This window comes from Vicugna pacos, chromosome 8 (genome assembly GCF_048564905.1).
Source record: "Vicugna pacos chromosome 8, VicPac4, whole genome shotgun sequence".
In the NCBI taxonomy this organism is placed as follows: Eukaryota; Metazoa; Chordata; class Mammalia; order Artiodactyla; family Camelidae; genus Vicugna; species Vicugna pacos.
In genome coordinates this window covers 1,224,936-1,248,479 of record NC_132994.1, presented here as the reverse complement: position 1 = coordinate 1,248,479, position 23,544 = coordinate 1,224,936, and the positions used below count along the sequence as shown (strand labels likewise).

At 37.5% G+C, this 23,544-nt stretch overlaps 1 protein-coding gene across 1 annotated transcript in view; it reads left to right on the top strand.

The window, feature by feature from the left end:
• Positions 1 to 23,544, top strand: part of KCNQ5 (potassium voltage-gated channel subfamily Q member 5) — a 456,708-nt gene that overhangs the window by 194,186 nt on the left and 238,978 nt on the right. The gene's annotated exons all lie outside the window — the stretch shown is intronic.

Sequence of the window (23,544 nt, the reverse complement as noted above, 5' to 3'; positions counted from 1 at the left end):
TAGGACATAACTTCACTGTATTTGTAGAAACATAAAAGCCTACCTACCCCAGCAAAGTGCTAGACGTGGCTCATGCCAATTTGTTAAGAGCTGAGTGTTAAATTTTCAGGAATTTTGTGAGCCAGCTGGCAAACACACACATTATTAAATTTTAAGTCTATGAATTTATAAGTGAAGTACCTTTAAAACAATTAATAAATACTCAGAACTCATCAAATCCTAATTTTCTTTTTTTTTTAAATTTAAGTACAGTTATAATGTGTCAATTTTTGGAGTACAGCACAATGTCCCAGTCATGCATATACATACATATATTTGTTCTCATATTTTTTTCATTAAAGGTTATTACAAGATATTGAACATAGTTCCCTGTGCTATATAAAAGAAACTTTTTTTAAAATCTGTTTTTATATATAGTGGCTAACATTTGTAATCTCAAACTCACGAATTTATCCCTTCCCACCCCCTTTCCCTGTTTACTAAGTCTGCAAGTCTGTTTCTGTTTTGTAGATGAGTTCATAGTTTTTTGTTCTTTTAAGATTCCACATATGGGTGATATCATATGGTATTTTTCTTTCTCTTTTTGGCTTACTTCACTTAGAATGGCATTCTCCAGGTCCATCCATGTTGCTGCAAATGGCATTATCTTATTCTTTTTTATGGCTGAGTAGTATTCCATTGTATAAATATACCACAAGTTCTTTTTCCAGTCATCTGTTGGTGGACATTTAGGTTGCTTCCATGTCTTGGCTGTTGTATAGTGCTGCTATGAACACTGAAACTCTTAATTTTCTGATCTGTGATCTGGAAGTTACTTGTGTCTCTGTGAAGGAGGAGTGAGCTACTGCACATCTTTTCCCAACTTCACATTCAGCGATGTCACGGTGGTGGCCACAGTGGGAGTATCTGTCACTGAAACTCAGGTCTGGCTTCTCACCGCTCAAAAGCCAATAAGTGAGAGGCAAGTGTTGGCTGAAAGGAAAGTTTGCTTTATTCTGGAGACTGGCAACTGAAGGACGATGCAAACTCATGTCCAAAGCCAACTCCCCCTACCAGTCAGCGGGCAAGAGCTTTTAAAGGGAAGTTTCAGGGCTGTACAGTCAGAGGGAGGGGTCTCCATGCAGACCAGCACAGTCAGCTCTGACAGTCATCTTGATATTGATCATGTGGTGGTCTGATCAGAATCATCCTGATTGTTTTAAGTACAGTTCATCTTCTGCTCCACGGTGGGTTTGCTCCTATTTCTTTGAGGCCAGTTCTTAGAAATGGGGCAGCTGATGTCATGGCTATAGTCTGGTCATCATTTAGTTAACTTCTTCCACCTGTTGGGGGTTTCAATACCTATAAAACAGCTCAAAGGACATGGCTCAGAATACTATCTATAGCCCTTGAGGAGGAACTGAAGATCATTGATTTTATTTAATGACTAAACTATTATTATTTGGTCTTGTTTGACTGCTTTCCTTTGATTTTGCATGTTCTCACTTCTCTGATTAAATTCATTCTTTGGCTAATATGTTTCTACAGACAAGAGGCAGACCAAGGATATAGTGGGAGGACAGGGGTCCGTGCGTGGAAGCCCCCATAGGGTCCTGCTCCATTTCATATTTACACCTCGGAAATCAGGAGATCCTATAGATTAGGGTTGCTTTACACTAGAGAGTTGGTTGCTGAAACATCTAGTAGCGTACCACTGACCCATCCTAACTGAAGTATTGGGTAAATGTCTCATGCTAATGACTCTTCATATCACTTTATCTTTCTCCTTCTGTTAGACTTCAGTGGAAATGAGGAAAAGATAATATTGTATATTCCAATCTGTAAAAAAGTGCTTTGAGATTTTATCATTCTAAGCCCTCTAACTTGAAAATCAGAGAGACAACTTAGACAGCACTGAAAAATGTACTTGAAGTGTAGGTCAGCAAATAGTTTTTGCACCCTTCTGTGGGGCAGCCATGGCTAATGTGCAGCCTGGCCAAACCCTTGTGTCCAGGGGCAGAAATGAGGGGCAGTTAACATTCACTGACAAGAGCAACCTTGGGCGAGGGTAAGGGCTCTCAGTCTAAATGTAGCTCCTCAAAGTAACCCATTAGCAGAACCCTTTCCAGTGATGCCCCCAAGCCCTCACAATTCAGTTTCCATTCATTTTTATTTTTGTAGTATATTGTCATGCTTCTTGTAACACAGAGATGCACATTTGGAGAAATGTATAGTTGCCTTATTAATATGTACACTGAAATCTTAGAGTAAAACTTCATTTATGACGTCCTGTACGCTTTCTGGATGGGATCAGTTTGTCTTTTTGTGTAAACTGCTTCTAACAGGATCACTCAGACCAAATGGCACCAAAGCCTGCTTTGTAGCAAGTTGGCCTATGCAGTGAGGTTACAATGACCTAATAAATAGAAATACAATGAAAGTGCTTTTCAAAAATCTGCATGCAGCATTATATTCAGGACTTAAATTGGATTCTTAAATGAGTTCACCTCCTAACATAATAGAGATCTTTACAATCTAGTAGAAAAATAATCCCTGTCCCAACAAGTGAAGGTAGAAAAAGAGAGGGTAAAGGTGTGTGAATGTCCATTAATCATCTCTTTCCATCTGATTGTATTGAAATTTCAAATTAACCAACTAATGTTACATACAGATATTTATAATCACACTTTACTGCACACTAAATATGAGATGATCAGAATATTATCTGTGGTGGTAAAACTCTTGGGAAATTATGTAGCATTAATTGAATGAATGTTCCTTTTTACTCTTAATTTATGTTCATATATGTAAAAAACATTTAGTACTTAAAATTATGTCATTTTTTTAATAATCCAAAAAAAGTTTACGATGTCTAGCAATAATTCTTAAAAGAGAGAATAATTGCATTAATAAAAATTCAAGGATTCTTTTATCATACTCAGTCGTCTAAGGGATTGTATTTTCTTTTCTTTCTTTGGTCTTATTTATTTTCTTAATTTTACTTTTTATTGAAGCGTAATTGGTTTACAGTGTTAGTTTCAGGTGTACAACAAAGCAATTCAGTTATACTTACTTTTTTCAGATTCTTTTTCATTATAGGTTATTACAAGAAAGTGAATATAATTTCCTGTGCTGTACAATAGGTCCTTGTTGTTTATCTATTTTATATATATATATATTAGTGTGTATCTGTTAATCTGAAACTCCTAATTTATTCCTTCTCTGCCCTTTCCCCTTTGGTAACCATAGTTTGTTTTCTATGCCCATGAGTCTGTTTTTGGTTTGTAAATAAAATTTGTGTCATCTTTTTAGATTCCACATATAACTGGTATCATACGATGTTTGTCTTTCCCTGTCTGACTTACTTCACTTAATTTGACAATCTCTAGGTCCATCCATGTTGCTGCAAATGGCATAATTTCATTCTTTTTTATGGCTGAGTAATATTTCATGGTATATATAGACCACATCTTCATCCATTCATTTCGGTTGCTTCCATGTCTTGGCTATTGTAAATAGTGCTGCTATGAACATTGGGGTGCATGTGTCTTTTCTTCTATTCAACCTTTTTGTAGTGTCAACGCCTGCAGGAATCATAGCTAAATGACTTGATAAGAAGTTGGTGACAGAAACAAACATAAGTGTCTGTGTATATCTACACAAATATAGAAATGTATACATACACACAAAAAAAACAGATGACATGGATGATCAGAACACAGAGATTAATTTTATCATGCCGGAGAAGTGTCGTTTGTGGATCCACAATCTTTGCATTGTAATTACATGGCCTTGGGGAAGAAAAGACTTAATTATCGTTTTCAGTGTCCCTGGCCTCACTGAGCAAACGGCTCTTGATGTTCACATTTTGTACTGCGGATAATGATACTTTGCCTCTATTAAGAGGAACGAGATGTGCTCTGTAAGCACTCACTCATCAGTGGCCATTGTTTTATCATCAATTATCACACATTAGAAAAGAGACAGCACCACGCCTCACCCAGTGCGAATTATAGTGTCCTCACCAAGCCTCTCCAGGATTAAGCATTCAGATTAAGTTCATGCTTCTGATAGGAAGGTAAGGAACGATGCCATGGGAGACCAAAATATTTTTTTCTCAGATCCAGCATTTTAAACAAGATAAATTAAGACTGTCTGAAATGTAAGCATTTATTTATTTATTTATTTCTACTAATGAGGATAGAAGTTTATTTTTATGGAGCATGAAATTGCTGATAAAAATTAAGTAGAAACTGGAAAAATGCTCTTCAAGTCTGAGTTGCATTCAGTGCATTATTTTACTAAAATACTGGGGTTTAGAAATAAAGCAGTTATTAACACAAATAGGAATTCAAATGAAGACAGGTAATCTTTGTTTCTGACTGTGTAAATACACACACCCACACACGAATTCATGCATAAGTAGGTATGTCTGTTTTATATACCACGATCTAGACAAGGCTGGAATACAGCTACGTTATTCAGTTTAGTTAAGTATTTTCGGTTATTCCGACAAGACACCAAGGAAATGATACTCATGTGGCTTCACTTCGTCGGGAAAGGCACTCTGGTGAAATTTTAGCTAATCTTAGACTGGAATAAGCACTATTATGGAAACCAGGGGCTTGGAAGTAAGTGGTTTATGAGTCAGGAGCACATTAAGCTGTAGAAATAATGAGTGCTACCAGCTGAGACATAAAATTCACCGTGCAGATTTCAGCCTCCGGTAGAGATGAGGTTTTAAATTAAATTTCAGCTAAAGGGCCTGTCTTCTGAAAATCTTCACTAAAAATGTTGCTTTGAATTTGTCAGTGTTTCTGAGTTTACCTTGAGATTTGATTAACTAAGGAGTTGAATATAGGATCGTGTATAAAGTGTGTAATTCATATCTATCCCTCTCATAAGACATTAAATGAGAGGGGTTTTTTTGTTCTTTATGAATTGAGTGAAGTAAACACTCTGACTGTTTAGATTTTGAATGAGCATTTTAAAATATTTTTATTAGACACAGCTGCATGCGAATGGTGTTTCCATTTTGGTTCTGTTCTGTTAAAGATTTGAACATTTCTGTCGTTGACTTTTTTCCCCCAATTTACTCAGGCATTCTAAAGAGAGGTCTTCTGGAAAGTCAACAGACATGAAACTTTGGTTTAGACCACAGCCTGCCTGACATGTATTGACTTGCTGACTTTTCTTTGTCACAATGATGTGTGCAGTTGACAGTGACTTCATTTATGGGAGCCTCTTCCTTCAAAAGGTTCAAAGGTTCCCTATGTGAATTTTAGTCCCTCAGATAAGGGTTCTTACATGGTTGGCAAATGTATGATCTAAGAAGAATTAATAATAAAAAATACATATAAAATAGATAAACAACAAGGTCCTACTGTACAGCACAGGGAACTATATTCAATATCTTGTAATAACTTATAATGGAAAAGACTATGAATCACTATGCTGTACACCAGAAACTAACAAAATGTTGTAAACCGACTATACTTCAATTACATAAATAAATAAATAAAAGTAAATTTAAATATAAATCTCTTTTATAGCTACAGTCTGTATCACTCATTTGTTCTGACTTGAGTAACAATCTTATTTATAACATTTTCCTTAATATCTGTATTTCTGTGTCCATAGAAATGCATTTCAAAACTTAATTTGCATTTCTTCAGTGAGATCGAGGTCCCTGTGTTTCTGTCGCCACATACCCTTTTTTCAAGAAAAAAGGCTGTTTTTGCCAACATGTTATTACATTTTTCCTGGCTTTGCCCCTCCCTTGTGCAATGTGGCTCAGATATGTTGATATTTACTGAGTCTTCTGAAAGTGGTAACCTTCCAAATGTGATTTTTACATCATTGTACCCCCACCTTTCTATTTTCAGGGTTTTATATTTTTCCTTTCTATTTAATTTTTCCAGTTTTTTTTCTTTTAATATTTCTGGCCTTGTATCGCATTGATTTGTCCTCCTTAGAATAGTTTTCTTATATATAGCATCTCTCTGTTATTGCTCATTTTGTTCCCCAGTTCTGCATCTTGATTGTGGTGTTGGTAGGTAGCACAAATCCATGCATGTAAGAAAATTTCATAAAATTATACACACATTCAAAACAGCATGAAAACAAATGAAATCTGAGTTAGGTCTGTAGTGTGATTATTGTGCCAAAGCCAATTTGGTTCTGAAAAAGTATTATAATTACTTAAGATGTTACCATTGGGAGAAGTGTAGTGACGGGTTTATGGAAACTTCCAGTACTATTTTTGCAACTTCTGTAGGTCTATACTTATTTCAAAAATTTTAAGGTGTTCTCTTATTCCCATCTTTCTTCAGACTGGGCATGTTTAGGCCATAGAAATTTAAAAGGTTTATATACTCAAAGAGTGTATAAATGTCCTCATTAAAAATTTTCAAGGCTCTCTCCTATGATAATAAAATTTTATTATAATAGAACCCTATAATAATAATAATAATTTCCCTTTTAACTACATATGCGCTTCCATTACATAATGTTGTAAGAAAAATTCCCATCAATGGCATTTTAAAAATCTAATGGTAGGAATAATACTGGGCTTTTTAGTTTTTTAAACATGGGTAGCAAAAGTTATCAAATAAACTTTACTCCAGTGTGTCGAAATCACTGAGCAATAATTTATAATTGTTTTCCTCACATTCTTCAGTTTTTCTTTCAAGCTTATCATACATCACTTTGTCTAATATGATTTTATCTTTGCTTGACCTAAAATACTTATGCTCTGTACTTTTTTTTTATTGAAGTGTGGATGATTCACAATGTTAGTTTCCGATGTACAGCAGAGTGATTCCATTATACATATATATACGTCCATATATTTTTTCTTTTCATATTTTTTCCAAGTATATGTTATTACAAGAAATTTTGTATCTTTGCGCCTGCCTCCCTCACTTATTCCTGATTTTTAAATACCTATTGGTCCTCCACTTCTGTTACTTCTTTATAATTTTGCCATCTTACGTATCCAAAAAAATCTTTTTCCTCTCGTGGTCTCTGCCCTCCATAAGTAATTGGGACTTCTTCTCTGGGTAAGATATCGAACAGGACACCAAAGGGAAGACAGTGCCCTTTTCTGAAAAGCAAGACCCAGCAAAGAGATAAGAAGACAAGTACTCAAATAAAACCATATGAGGCTTATAATGCTCAGCGTCACAAGTATGGGACAGATTCCTCAGGTCTACCCCTATTTTTGTTCCAGCTAATATTGTTTTCCTCTGAAGTACCACCCGCAAGGCGGCAGAATAGAACAGAGACCTGCCCCCAATTCTGTTTAAACTTCAGTCCAAACGGATTGTTTCAACAAGACTTTTGCCAGGTGCTCACTCTGTCTTAGGGGAAAATGGTTTTTAAAAGCCCTGGCATGCAGATATTGGAGTCTCTGTGTCACCTTTGCTCAGGGTGTCAGTTTAACTCCCTTAACCTTTTCTAAGTTTCAGTTTCCCCATCTATCAAATAAGAAGAAGAAGAACACCGAGCTCTTTGGGGAATTCTGTGCAAGAATTCATGGAATGCACTTAGTACAAAAATTACCTAGTATACATCACTGTGTATGTTGCTTTTGCTCCCTTTTTAATGTTCAGGGTTGGTGACTTTTAGAGAATTCAGTTGTTCACTTTCTACTGTCAGAAAGTTAATCAAGCAGTATCCACTCTCCCTGTAAAAATCCATTCATTCCAGGTATAGTTCTTCCTTCAAAAACATTATTGTATTTCATACGTGGGGGTCTGAATTTAGTTCCTGTGATTTTTATGTCTTTTTTGTCTTAGTGCTGATGTGTTTCTGGGTCACTGCTGCCCTGCAGGGCTCTACAATCTGTGTGCGCACACGTGTGTGCTGTGGGTATTGTGGGGGGATGGGGGACAGAAGAGGCATCCCCTTGACTCTGAGTCGTTTTCCCTTTGATTGTCTTTTCTGTTCATTTCACAGAGACGAGTATTGATGTAGCCAGTATTAGAAGCCTTATCTGAAGTGTGCTGTATAGATTGCGGCCAAGAGCTCACGTTTTCAGACAGCAGCAGAAATACAGCTACCCCGTCTCCTAAACTGTTCTCAGCCTCATAGGATTAAAAGAGTGGCCACGAAGCCATGTGAAATATTTCCAGGATGTGACCAGGAGGGAGAAGTCCAGCCAGACAGGGACACAGCATGTGCCTCATAAATTTTCCCTTTTTTAACGAATAATGACTCAAAAAGAAAGCAGATGGTTTTAACGATGCCGAACAGTCCGCAGAATTCCAGATACAGAAAATAAACATCGGAGCTCCCTTTCAAGGGTCACGTAAAACACAAGTAAATTCCCAGGGAGCCAGCAGCACCACTGACACAGCAGGAGGGGCGGGAAGGTGTGGGGGGAGTCAGAGAGTAAATGAATGAGTATTGCCCTCAGAGCCCTGGGAGCACGTGGGGCTTCCAGAGTTGGGATGGCTAAAGAATTCACCATACTGTCCCCAGTCCAGGGCCTGCAGGGAAGGATCCTTTCAGAACCAGCCCTGATTCCTCCTGAGCCCTTGGCGTGGCTTTGCTATCTCCATCAGAAACCAGGTGATCGTAAACAGTGGACCACGTAGAGTCATGCAGTGTAAGTTCCAGGGCCCTGGTACCGAATTTTGTATTGTGATTGTGAAACTGTGTATGTCTCAGGCCCCACAAAACATGGATCCACCCCAGTTGCCAAGTGGAGAAATTAAGTGAAACCATCTCAAGGAACTCACCTCTGATGGGGTCTTTATTTCCTGGATCAGCTCCCTTGCTGTGTCTCCTGTGCTCCTACCCTTTGCAGAGTATTCTGCCTGCTCTGGGCTCCATAGCCCCACACTAGATCTCTGGGTTTGGCTGCAGTCCTACCTGGCAGTGGTGCTAAGTTTGGCTCCGACATGATGTGAACTTTCAAACCAGACTCCCGTCCTTATGCTCTGAGTCCAGATTTCTCAGAAAAGGACTGACTGTCCAGCTCTGGTCAGCTGTCACCCCAATCCAAGCAGCTGTGACTGGGTGGCCGGGGTAGGTCCTGTCATGGGCCAAGAGGACTTCTTGGGGAGAGGGAAGGCAAAATCTCTGAGGAGGAGCGTGTTGGTTGGCGTGAATGTCATGTCTACTGTATTGAAAAAGGAAGTTGACTCAGAGTTCTGAATCGACTTCAGATACACTAATCACTGCACAAGAAAGGGCAGTAGCAAATAGTTGGCTTTCTGGCTGTGATTCACAGAGTGCTTGGAGACCTGTGTTTTCCCTCAGTCTTTCCTTTTAGATTTTTTTAAAAATATTTTTCAAAACTCTCAGCAAACAGCTTTCCAAAAATGTTTTTACTAATTTGCAGAGTATCCCCTAAGCTCGTTCTAGTGTGATAGCTCCCTTCCAGGGATGCTGTTAGGCTAGGGAAGAAAACTTACCCCATGCCTTTTTTATATCTAAAGATTAGCATGTGTTTGCTTTTCTCTAAGCTAAATACCTTGGCCCTGTTATTCTTAGGAACATAGCCCCCCCAAAAAAGAAATGTATAATTTTCTGCAGAACACAAGCTAAAAACTAGAAGTGTCTCATGGCAGAGTAGCTGACCCGATTGACTTTGTGTGTAAACATACTCAGCACTGTTCATAGACTGTATTTCTTAAGCAAGCAGGCGTGTCTGTAATGTGTTAGATGGGAAGGCAGGAGAAGCATGAGCCCAGACTCCTAGAAAGCTCCTGACCTCTTCGTTTGTATGTCCAGACTGTATGGCCACAGAGAGACTACACTTTTTCCAGACCCTCCTTTGTGTCTTAATTCTTATGAGCACAGTACCAGAATGGCAACACAAACAAGGTCAAACAAGTCTGTTCTCAGCGGGCAAGATGTGTCAGCCTAACGCCAGGAATCATACCCACATTAGAAGTGAGTATTTCTTTGATCCAGTTGTCTTTTCTCAATAATGCCTTTCTAAAATTTACAGTTTTTGCCTATGATTACACAATATTTTTCTCATTAAATCCAATGCATTTTATTGAAAAGACTCAAGAGGACTTAGGGAAAGGCAAATGTACCCACTAAGAGGGCCAACTACACCACCATTCTGTGAAATAATCAAAACTAATTTTTTTAAATAGCTCACTGGTAGGTAAAGGGGAGGAAGTAGACCCAGAGAAGACTGGTTGATTTCTCTGTGGACGACAACGTAGGTGATTAGTTTCATGCAGATACTGGTATTTCTGTAACAAACACTTCTTTAAAGTATTACTTTAAAACTGTTGTTAGGGTGTTTGATTTATTCCAAAAAATTTCTCTAAAATTATGGCTGAAGATGGTAGCATACAAATTACAGCTGAAAATGTCAAAATGTTTGAAGTTGTATTGAACAAATATAAGTATTGCATGTTGTGAGTAGACAATGAAAGTATGACATTCTCTTTTTTAAATTTTATTCTTTGTGGAAGAGTAGTTGATTCACAGTGTTAGTTTCAGATGTACAGCAAAGCAATTCAGTTATGCATACACATACATATATTTTTAGATTCTTTTCCATCGTAGCTTATTGTAAGAAATTGAATGTAGTTCCCTGTGCTCTACAGGAGGTCTTTGTTGTTTATCTGTTTTATGTACAGTAGTGTGTCTGTTAATCTCAAACTTCCAATTTTGATCTCTACTTTCTCCTACGGGAGTGACACTGCCTGGGCACACAGTCTGGGTCTCAGCCCAGGGCACAGGGTCGGCAGCCTCCCTCCCCATGGAGCGCAAAGCCCACATGTCAAACCTGGGTCCACACCCTGCAGCTCTGCTCATAAATGCTTTTATCTCAACATATTCTCCTTCTCTGCTTTGCTTTTACCTACACTTTCCTATTCCTTTCCCTTTTTCCTCGTACTGACACCTGCTTGAAACTCAGCGCACACTCTGGCCTGATCTGTATCCAGGGAGCACTCCATCCGGTGCCACCTGACTCTCTGTGCTGCTTTTATCATCAACAAAATATTAATAGACAGACCATCAGTACCACTCAGAACACAAAGCTAAAGTTCACATATGTAATGAATATCTAAGGATTATCCTCGTGGCCTGACTAACTCAATGCCAATTCCAAAATACCACACTCTTTCCCCAGAAGCCGTGTGTGCTCACTGAGAAAATCTGGGTCAGAACCTGACCTGAGTTAAGCTGCTTGACTTTTCTTTATCTTTTTTTTTTTTTGAGAGATTTTTTTTCCTAGTTATTTGCAAAATAACCTGATAGTCTCATAAAGTAACATTTATTAAACATGATCATGTTAGCAGTAGCCAAAGTGTGAATGAATTTGACTCTAGGAAGCCATGCTGAATTATTTGAAAATACTATTTTTTATCAGTAATAACAACTATACTCACACCAGTCAGAATGGCCTTCATTCAAAAGTCCACAGATGATAAATGCTGGACAGGCTGTGGAGAAAAGGGAACCCTCCTGCGCTGCTCGTGGGAATGTAGTTTTGCGCAGCCATGATGGAAAACAGTATGGAGATTCCTCAAAAGACTAAAAACAGACTTAATATACAATCCAGCAGTCCCGTTCCTCGGCATATATCCAGAGGGAACCTTAATCCAAAAAGACATCAGCACCCCAATGTTCATAGCAGCACTATTTACAATAGCCAAGTCACGGAAACAACCTAAATGTCCATTGATAATGACTGGATAAAGAAGTTGTGGTATATTTTTACAACGGAATACTACTCAGCCATAAAAATAATAAAATAATGCCATTTGCAGCAACATGGATGGCCTGGAAAATGTCATCCTAAGTGAAGTAAGCCAGAAAAAGAAAGAAAAATACCATGTTATCACTCATATGTGGAATCTAAAAAAAAAGTCAAACAAACTTATTTACAAAGCAGAAGCAGACTCACAGACAGAAAACAAACTTATGGTTACCAGCGGGTAAGAGGGTGGGAAGGGATAAACTGGGAGTTTGCGATTTGCCGATATCGACTGGTATATATAAAATAGATTTAAAAGTTTACACTGTAGAGCACTGGGAACTGTACCTTGTAGTAGCCTATGGTGAAAGTATTGTGCTGTACACCAGAAATTGATACAACATTGTAAACTGACTATATACTTCAATTAAAAAAAGTGAAGTTCTATGTAAAATGATTATAAATCAATAAAAAATGTTAAAAAAATAAAATTCTAAAATAAATAAATGAATAAATTTAAATTTAAAATAACTAGACATAGTTTAATAACACACACACACACATACACACGGTCCCAAACATCTTAGTGAAGTTTTAGCTTTAACTAACTTAGAAATACAAATGCTATACACTTACAGAAAATAATATGTGAAAAGTTTAATTACTTAGATTTCTTTTCCATTTATTTATTTTTTATAAATTTGGAGTAATACATTTCTAGCTTTAATTTTTTTGTTTCAGATGTTTGACACCTTCAGTCAGAGGATCTGATGTGTATTCCAGGGGAATAGGAAAACCATAGAGTCCTAAGAGTTACACAGAGCTTCTCACATCTAAATCAATATTTGAACATTTTTTTCAATTAACAGATAGTAAAGTTGCTGCTATTTGGAGAACCACCCCATGAGAAATATTTCATGCCTTGTATCCAAGAAACAGTTGTTGAGAACCTTTTACCTTTAGGGTCCCCATTACTTACATCCCTTCCTATAATCCTGGTAGCATCTTTGGAGGTGGATATCATAACCCTTTCTTTGTAGATGAGTGATCTGAGGCTAAAATAGTGAAGTGACTTTACCCTGAAACTTGCAAGCTGTATGTGAAAACCCGGGCCTGAATCCCAAATCCTCCAGGTCTGAATGTCAAGTTCTTTCATGCCGTTGTGTTGTACTCTCTTTCCTGATTGTCTACACAGAGGCTCCATTGTTGTTTATGTACAGATATGTCATCATGAAAAAGTATACCGAAAGACAGTGTTGGCCAAAAAAACAGAAAATTAATAAGCAAACTATCTCATAGATGTAATCTCCCTCATCTACTGTAATTAAAGGAATCAACTGAAATTAGTAGATTCCCTACAAAATATCGAACCTATCTCAGCATCTTATAATGGTCCTGTCACAACCCTACTCTCTGGGAGAGACAGAGCATTATCTCTTTGACAGGCTAATTCCCCTGCTGAGTTCTTTTGATCATAGGGATCCTGGACAGGATGCATTGCCATCCAGAAAACTAGCCCTACTGGGATGCCAGCTGGAGACATGTCATGAAAACTTGGCCCCCATTCCAAAGCCAACAATATGTTGAAATTAGGACAGATCATTTACTTAGTCCCTGGCTACATACTTCACAGCTGACAACTGGAGATGACTAATAATGTCTTCTCTGCATATATATCCTCATCCAGGAGGACTCCAAGTCATCAAATCAGTCTGTTAACTCTCTGACTGTGGGGAGCTTTTAAGCCCCCAGAATCTTTAATGTGGGATAATGAGAAGAGAAACTTTTTTTCTGCAGAGAAGGGCTGCTGTACACAGCTCTTCTGTATGTACAGTACATCTATTTAAAGTGAAAGAGTAAAAGCTGGTGTTTCTAACCAACACTGGAACCAAAAAAAATTATGAATTAAAGATCTAACCCAGCTCTCCAGTCCTTCAGACATCTCCTGGTACCATTTTGCCTGGGTCAACTTTCCTGGGTGACAGACAGACAATAATGAACATTTTATTGAACATATGCTGTATCCTGGGAGCCCTCCATAATATAATCTTAATTAATTCTTCCAAAACTGCTTCAAAATAGCTATTATTAACCCTGTTTCAGAAATGAGGTACTAGGGCTCAGATAAATTAGATCGCTTGGCCAGATGTCACACAGTGTAAAGTGAGAGTCAGGACCGAGACCACATCTGTCTGACTCTGGAGTCTCCATGTTTACAAGTTTGTTACGCCACCTTGGAATTTCCCATCATGCCTGTTCTCCTTCCCTCCACCCTCCTTACATCATGCATCTGCCTTCTCCAGGAGAACTTATTCTGATTTACTAAAAAAGCCAAAAGAGATGATACCAATATGTGTTAATAGTTAGACACATGGGTCAGCCTCCAGACCACATTTTAGTCAGACCATTTAGTTAGTTCATCCAAATCATCAGTCAGTCAATTTAAAAGCATAAAAACAGTTTCAGAATTCACAGTGCCATGATGTAATATGCTGCCTAAAGATCTTGAATTTCATGACCTCTGCCACCAAGATCTTCAATATCATTAAAGGCTTAATTAGAAGATCCTTTCTTAATACAGAAAATGACAAGAACCTCTTTGTTTTTACCATCTCCCCTTTTTCTATGTGAAATATGCTACTCTCAAAATGTGTTTATTTTTTTCTGTCTAGTCTCATGAAATTATTCTAAAGCTCTGACACTGTTATAACTGACATAAGGTATAGATTACATATTATTTTAATAACTGAGTGAGAAGCATATGTATGTACATGGACTTGAAGGAAGATAGTTTGGAAATACGTGTGTAAATCAGCATTTGCTTTATGGAGGGGAATAAGCTACTAAGCCTAATTAGACTCATCACACAAAACCACTTTGCTTTTGCTTTCTCAGAGTGACTCACAACTTTCTTTATATTCCTTCTTAAGAAATGATCTTAAGAAAATATAACTTTGGTTTTGTTCTGTTTGATAGTTATTTACCTTAGAATACTTGCTATTTAAAGCCCAGAGTCTCATACAAATGGCCATTAGGCACATGAAAAATGTTTCATATTTCTAACTATGAGAAATGCAAATCAAAACTACAATGACTTATCACCTCACACCAGTCAGAGTGGCCATCATTCCAAAGTCCACAAAGTATAAGGAAGAAGAGGTGTTCTGAAACAGAACCCTCCTACACTGTTGGTGGGAATGTAGTTTGTGCAGCTACTATGGAAAACAGTATGGAAATTCCTCAAAAAGTAAAAATAGAGTATTACTGTGTTCCATCAATCATACTACTCCTGGGCATATATTTGGCAAAAACTATAATTTGAAAAGACACATGCACCCCAACATTCATAGCAGCACTATTTACAATAGCCAAGACATGGAAGCAATCTAAAATCCACTGATAAATTATTGGATAGATAAGGGGTGTGTGTGTGTGTGTGTGTGTGTGTGTGTGTGTGTGTGTGTGTGTGTGTGAGTGATGGAATACTACTCAGCCATAAAAAAGAATAAAATAATGCCATTGTAGCAACATGGTTGGACCTGGAGATTGTCATACTAAGTGAAGTAAGCCAGAAAGAGAAAGAAAAATACCCTATGATATTATTTATATGTGGAATCTAAAAAAAGGACACAAACAAACTTATTTACAAAACAGAAACAAACTTACATAGAAAACAAACTTATGGTTACCAGTGAGGGAAGAGGGATAAGGAAAGATAAATGGGGAATTTGAGAGTAGATACAAACTACTGTACATAAAATAAGCATCAAGGTCCTACTGTACAGCATAGGAAACTACATTCAATACCTTGTAGTAGCCTATAATGAAAAAGATTATGAAAAGGAATAAATGCATGTATATGTAACTGAATCACTATGCTGCACACTAGGAACTAATGCAACATTTTGAACCAACTATACTTCAATAATATCTAGCTAGCTAGCTAGATAAATAGACAGATAGATAAAGCTCAGAGTCTCTCTTTCCATCCTGTTCTAACTGTCTACTGTCTGAGGCTGATTCCAAAGAAATACAGAATGTTGTAGAACAAGAGGACTTAGAACCACACTCCACTCCACTTTGGTGAAACCAATGTTCAGTATTGTTCTGTTTGGTTCATAGTGTACTTGAAGAAAAATACAGATAAATGGATGCATGCTCCAAACAAAGCCAAGCAGGAGGTGAAGTCATTTCAAACATTTGTAAAGAGGAGTAATGGAAGGAACTTGAGATGTTTGGCCCAAAGAAGAGAAACTGCAGAGGGAATTGAGTGGCTGTTACCCAATAATTGGAGCCTTCTTGTGGGAAAGAGCCATTGAGACTCAAGGAGCAGAACCAGAACCAATCTGTGGGCCACCATATAGCATTGTCTGGGCTGGGTCTTGCACAAGGACACCCAGCCAGGGGGTAAGTGAGGCAAAAATTCTGTGCACATTCCCATGGCCAAACCCTGTGGCCTTGGTTGGACTGTAGGATATAGAGACTTGTTTTTAAACTTGGTCTGTCTAGAACAGGTACTTTTTTTACTTTATACAAAATCACTGTCTGTGTTACATAAGCCCTGATTTCAAGTTCACATAAGAAAAACATTTCTGCTAATCATTAGTGTTCATAGGGACTTCCTCAAACATGAATGGGTCCTTGCCTGTCAGACTTAGGCAACTAGATGACCACCTACTAGAAATTACATTCTAATCAAGATACAAGAGGCACATTGACCTGGGTAGTCAGAACACCACGACCTAAGCTCCCTTCTGACACTGGCAGTGGCTGTTGAAAGGAGGGGGGCTGGCTACATTGGAAGTAGTGGATTCGGGGAGGTGACAGGTTGCATCAGTGAGCACTGTGACAGGCAGCAGGTGGCCTGTCCCTCAGAGGTAACAGACGGCTGGAGCATGGTCCTGGGAAAGACAGAAACCAGCAAACTCTAGAGATACAGCCAAACAGATGTACATCCACATTAGAAAGATGATGTCTGGAGGCAGCAGAGCTCCCATGGGAAGGTGGTCTTCTAATGCCAGTGAGGATGTGGAGCAAAGGGAACCCTTGTACTGGTACAACCACTGTGGGAAACAGCATGAAGGCTCCTGATGAAATTAAAAATGGAACTACCAAACAATCCAAACATCTCAGTTCTGGGCTTATATCCCAAGGAAATGAAATCAAGATCTTGAAGCAATATTTGTCTTCCCACAGGTATTCATTATTCACAATAACCAAGACATGAAAACAACCTAAATATTGTCTTCCCACAGGTATTCATTATTCACAATAACCAAGACATGAAAACAACCTAAATATTTATCAACAAATGAATGGATAGAACAGATATGGTAAACGTATACAATGGAATATTACTCAGCCATAAAAAGGAAGGAAATTCTGCCATCTGCAACTGGACCTTGAGGGCATTATATTAAGTGAAGTAAGCCAGACAGAGAAAGACAAATACTGAGTGATACTAATTATATGCAGAGTCTGAAAAGGCTGAACCCACAGATGCAGGGATTGGAACCATGGTTGCCAAGGTCTAGGGGCTGGGGAATCGGGCCATGTTGGTCAAATGGCACAAACTTCCAGTTAGTAGAGGAGTAAGTTCTGGGATCTAATGTACAGCATCAGGACTGTAGTTAAAAGACACTATAATGTTTCCTGGAAAGTTCCAGAGAAAGTAAATCCTCCATATTCTCACCATGACAACAACTATGACAAAAAAGAAATGACATGAGGTGAAGGATGTGTTAACTAACAAAATAGATAAATAAAGGATAAAACAAGTTTTAAATTAAAAAAATTACTAAGTGGTTTCTGAGGGTCCTGGGAAGAATGAGACAGCCCCCACTTCCAAAGGAAGATAATAAAAATAGAGATTCAGGCACAAGACACAGTGTAAAGGGCCAGTTTCTAGCCAGGACTCGGTCTGAGATGTAAGAAAATACCCAGTTCGAATTTGTGCTCACCAACAGAGCAGAATGTGTGGCAAGGCCGGGTCTTCCCCAGTGATGAAGCAGAATTCCTTTTCTCCCCAGTTCCTGGGGAGTCTGGCGTAGTGGTGAGGGTCAAGGGACTCACCTGGAGCGAGAGCAGCCTTGGGGAAGCCGGGGACCAGGCAGCATGTGGGTGACCTGACTGTGAGGTCGGTGTTTGGATTACAGGGGCTTTAGGTATCTTCCAGTCCTTCCAAACTCTTGACTCTAATAATATATGGGCTTCTTTGCACTGAGATTTTCCATTTTTACAGTTCCTTTAGGTAAATATATGAGAACCTTTTCTTCTCTGGGTTCCCTCGCTCACATTTTACAAGCACAGCATGTGTAAAGACAGAACATTGTGACACAGTCTTTTTGACACTCAGTCAGTCCAAGATGTAAAATTAAAAAAAAAAAAAGAAAAAGAAAATGGAGAGGGTGGTGTTTTCAAGTCATGAGTGTAAAAGACATTCATCCTTCCCAATGCTCTCTGCAGGGTGAGGGGGACCCAAGGTCAGGTTCAGCTGGCCCAGGGTTCCCCGTGACTCCCGGACAGTTAAACAGTCCAGGGGTGTGATGAGGGTCAGGGGAGAACAGGGATGACTTTGGTGCAAAGAACTTAGCCTTTCAAGAGGCTGAGAATTTAATGGTTTACTCTTCAGGGCATGTAAGAATGTTCCCTCACCAAAACCACACCTTTGAAAAGTCCGCAACATCAAACTGCCACAGCAGAATTTCACCTGCACATACTCATTCTGGAAAGTGCAGCTATTTCTGAATTGCTGGCATTCTGGTTATTGTTTTATTAGACTACTTTTTTTAATGTTAAAATTTGGAATCCTGGTGTAAGGATTACATTACATAGTCAGATAACTGGATTTCTGTTGTGACCACAGTAATGTCAGGAGAACCCTGCTTCTCCACGCTCATCTACCCTGTAAGCTTGGCAAAAAGTATAATAAATTCCTCTTTATTAAAATGCATCCAAATATATAAATCCATCACTCATTTTAGACCAATTTATCATAACTTTATTGTCCTGAAAATACTGTATTTTTGAATGCCCTTTTACTTAACATGTAACCAGGGGAAATTTTTATACCCAGAGAAAAAAATTATACATTATATAAGTAATCCAGTAATGCATATTTCTTATTTTTTACTTGCTTTTTAAAATTTTATTGAAGTATAGTTGATTTATAATGTTGGGTTAGTTTCAGATATATAGCAAAGTGGTTCAGTTATACATTTATACATATATATATTCTTTTCCATTATAGGCTATTACAAGATATTGAATATAGTTCCCTGTGCTATACAGTAGGTCCTTGTTGTTTATCTATTTTATATATAGTAGTGTGTACATGTTAATCCCAAACTCCTAATTTATCCCTCCCCTCACTTTCCCCTTTGGTAACCATCATTTGTTTTTTATGTCAGATTTCTTGTGTATTTCATCTTAACGACTAATTTATTCTGTATATAATACACCGATTTTTTTAAGTCAAATACTCAACTGAAGAAGATGACGGCTATTTCTCTGCTGCTTTAGTTATCTTTTGTGCTGATTTTTTCCTTTTATGGTTTAACCGTTTGTGAGCAATATTCTTGAAAAGAACAGGTTTTTAGTTCCGAGTAGATGCCCTGAGAATTCACACACCTCAGCCCAGGGTTGGTCTGCCTGATGCTTCATACACAGCAACAGTTACTGTCAGTGAGGTTCCCCAGTGCCAAGTGCAGAGTTCCAAGTACCCCACCACCGTCTTCCTAATCATCACCACACGCTTGCAAGAAAAGAACTAACATTAATTTAGCAAAACCCACAGCACCAATAGGAGGATTTCTTAGTTAAATTATTTTTCACTTGGAACAAGAGGTAATTTAAATATGTATCACTTCTGTTGTTGATGTCTAATATTTTGTTTGACTATGTAACATACTGTTACTGATTATGCAAAATCTAGTGGGAAATTCTGGGAAGCAGATAGAGTTAGATTCTTAACTTTTTTTTCCTTTTTCTATTCTATCCCACTTTTTGTAGTATGTTTGTATATATGTATAGTAAATACTGTGAGGATATGGCCGACAATTTCTTCATCATTTAATCTGTGAAATAAATAAACATGTGCCAGAATCAATCATGAAAGAAGTAGATCCTCACTAAAGTTAAAGATTTATTTTACTTTGAGTAGAATAACTCCCTTGAAGTAGAAACAAGCAAAATTAAACAAAACTATTCTAAATTATACTTGCCACATGAATCCACAAAGAGTAATATTTAACTTAAATGTAAACCAAAAGCCACCTTATTAGTTCACTAATAAAAGCTAGAAGAAAATCAAGGAAACTGTCCAAAGTTTCACAGAATATACTCTGATTCTGTATCTGAAGATGTCTCTTCCAAACCCTGCTATACTGTTGGTGGAAATGTAGTTTGGTGCAGCTACGATGGAACACACTACAGAGGTTCCTTAAAAAACTAAAAACAAAGTTACCATATGATCCAGCAATCCCACTCCTGAACACAAATCTGGAGAAATAGATACATGCCCCTGAATGTTCATAGCATCACTATTTACAATAGCCAGGATGTGGAAACAACCAAAATGTCCATCGACAGATGAATGGATAAAGAAGTTGTGGTATATTTATATAAAATGGAATATTAGTTAGCCATTATAAAGAATGAAATAATGCCATTTGCAGCAGCATGGATAGACCTAGAGATTATCATATTAAGTGAAGTAGGTTAGATAGAGAAAGACAAATATCATATGATGTTGCTTATATGTGAAATCTAAAAAAAAGTACAGATTTTATTTACAAACCAGAAGTAGACTCACAGACATAGAAAACAAACTGTTGTTACCAGGAGGGAAGTGGAGGGAAGGGATAGATTAGGAGTTTGGGATTAATAGATACACATTACTGTATATAAAATAGGTAAACAACAAGGACCTAATGTAGAGCACAAGGAACTATATTCCATTTCTTGTAATGAGCTGTAATGGAAAAGAATCTGAAATACATATGTATTTGCATCTACATGTATATCTCAATCATTTTGTTGTACATCTGAAACTAATGTTATAAGTTGACTGCACATCAATAAAAAATAAGAATTAAAGAGAAAAATGGCTCTTCCTTTTCTCCTCCTCTGAATGTCTGTCCAAGGATACTTTCCACTGAGCAGAATCTGCGATCAGGCAGGCTTACACCTGCAAGCTCTGATTGTTTTTCTCAAACACAGCATTGCATATTGTGATCTAAGAGATAAGAATTTAAGGAAACAGCTGTTTTGAAGAAAACAAGCTACAGGAAAACTCAGGAAGATACTTCACTCTGAGACTATTAGGAGACATTGTATTCTTTCTGTCCTCCTGCCAGAATGAGAGGTTGCCCCAAAGAGTAGAAAACAAAACCAACTCAACCAAGAACAATAGCAAAGCAAAGAAACCCCAGACTCCAGGAAGCATACAAGCTTCTTGACAGAGTTTCTTCAGTATTTTTGACCCCACATTGATTTCCTATAAATATTTGATGGATAGAAGAATGGTTGGATAGACAGATGGATGGATAGAGAGACAAGTGGATGGATGGACAGGTGGTAAAGACACTGATCTTAAATAATTGAATGGCTTTATCCAAACTGTAACCTCTGTTTTACCAAGTACTTCCCCCTTCCCTTGATTTCCTAGAAAAATGTGTTCTCAGCAGAACTGACTGCATCATAATCTACTGTGACATGTGTTGTTATTAACCTGTTAGTAACATCAAGAGCTGAAGTTTTTAAATTACTCTTATTTTAAGTTAGAACAGATTCAGAGTTATATTGAGGATAATGTTCCTCTTGTTTATTTGCATCCCCACAAGACATTTATCCTGAGAGAGGAAGAAAGGCTGCTTTTTAGAAATTGGACCAAGGTGGGATATAGCACCTGTGGACATTCTGTTTTCCGGGTCTCAGCAAAAACAAGATGCTGAGGATGTCTGCTCTGAACTAGCTGTAATAACTCATAGTTCTTAAGTTCTCTGTGCTCGCTATTTTCCCAAGAGCTTAGCGTGAATTATCTCACTACTCTCAAGAACTCTCTGAGGCAGTATTACCCCTATTTGACAGCCCAGTGCGGTTAAGTAACTAGACCGAAGTCACACAGTTAGTCATTGGGAGAGTCAAGATTTAAATCCATGCTGCCTAGCACCAGGGCCTCTGCTGCTTTGCCAAGAGACGTTTTTCATTTTCCAATTTGTGCAGAAATCGTGTGGTCTGCGTTCAAAGCAACCCTAATGAAATGCTCTTCATTACTGCCATCTCCAGAGAGTACTCAAATTATGTATTCTGTGACCAAATTGAAAAAAAAAATCTTGAAATTGTGTCCACATTTTACATTCAATCATTTTTCTATAGAATCAATCATTTATTCATACAGATATTGGAGAGCCTAGGTCATCCTTGAAGACTCAACAAATAGCTCTCCTACTAACACAAAATCAGAAAGAGATGTGTGACTCTTCTGTTCTAAAAATCTCCTGAAATGACAGTCCTCACATTTTTCTCAGAGACCCTTACATGCTTAGAGGAGGAAACTCCTTTCCTTTCAACATCTAAACCTTCCTAGAATTAAAACAGCTTTCAATTTCTTTTGAATCAATGAGATCAAATTTTCATTCTCTATTGATAGTTTATATTCAGATAATTTTTCTATTCATTGTTTCTCTCTGGCACTCATATTACTAAACCTAAAATAAAATACAACAATTGAAGGTGATACTTAAATTTAGTGGGGATTTTTGTTGTTATACTAACTTGTTGGAACTTGGACATTATGCTCTTCAGCTTAGGTAATTTAAAGATAATTATTGTAGTTCATGGTTCTATGTTATATCCACCACAGACCTGACATTCCCTTCCTGAAGTATATCATCAATTTTGCAAAACAACCTCAAATCCCACTAAATAAAGCAGTTCAGAAGGTGTCTGCCCCATCTGAGTTAGACTTCATGTGAGCCCATCAGAAATCTTATTCTGATACAACCTCTGACCTTTTACAGACAGGAAAAGAACAGAAATGCTTACATGGTATTTCTGATTGCAGGTATCAGATGTGATTTATTGCTGAGTAAGGCAGAAGGCACAATGGTTTTAACTGGCTTAGAAAAGCCTAGCTGTACTTTCTCCCTAATCATATTAGGAGCGATCTTGGTATTTAATTACATTTCCAAAGTATCTCAGTAAGAGGAGTGTTTTCAGTACATTAAAAATAATCTTAGACAGTGAGATGAGCTAAGATCCATCCACCGGAAACAGTCTAAGGTAGTAATTTTAATAGGTACACATGTGTATTTTGAAGTGCTTCCCCGATTTACATATGTGTATACCCTTTACAGAACTTTAATGACAGTTAGCAAGTATATTGATAGTTAAGGGAAGACTGTGTAAAAACCATGACCCTCAGTAATACATAGATTCTGAAAACCTTTCTTTGGATTAAAGCTCCTTATTTTACATGTAAATAAAGCCAAATCCAGCTGACATGTTACTTAATGTCTTAATTATGATACCATTTAAGCATTAAAATCATGGTTATTAATTGATCCATATATATATTATATATATATCTAATATATATATAACTGAATCTCTATGCTGTATACATGAAATTAACACAACATTGTAAATCAACTATACTGCAATTTTAAAAAATCATAGTTATTTAACCCAAATGAGAATGCCTCCTCCAACTGGGTAGGAGAAATATTTTAATAATATAAAACACAATTCATCTTTGCTATATTCAGAGAAGGAAAATAAAGGAATATCATAGTTTCAGTTTTCTGCAAAATTTCATCAATAATTTTGCCAAATTAGTTAGGTAAGCCTAATACAGGTTTGATTTGTTATTGTTTTAGAAAAAAAATTTT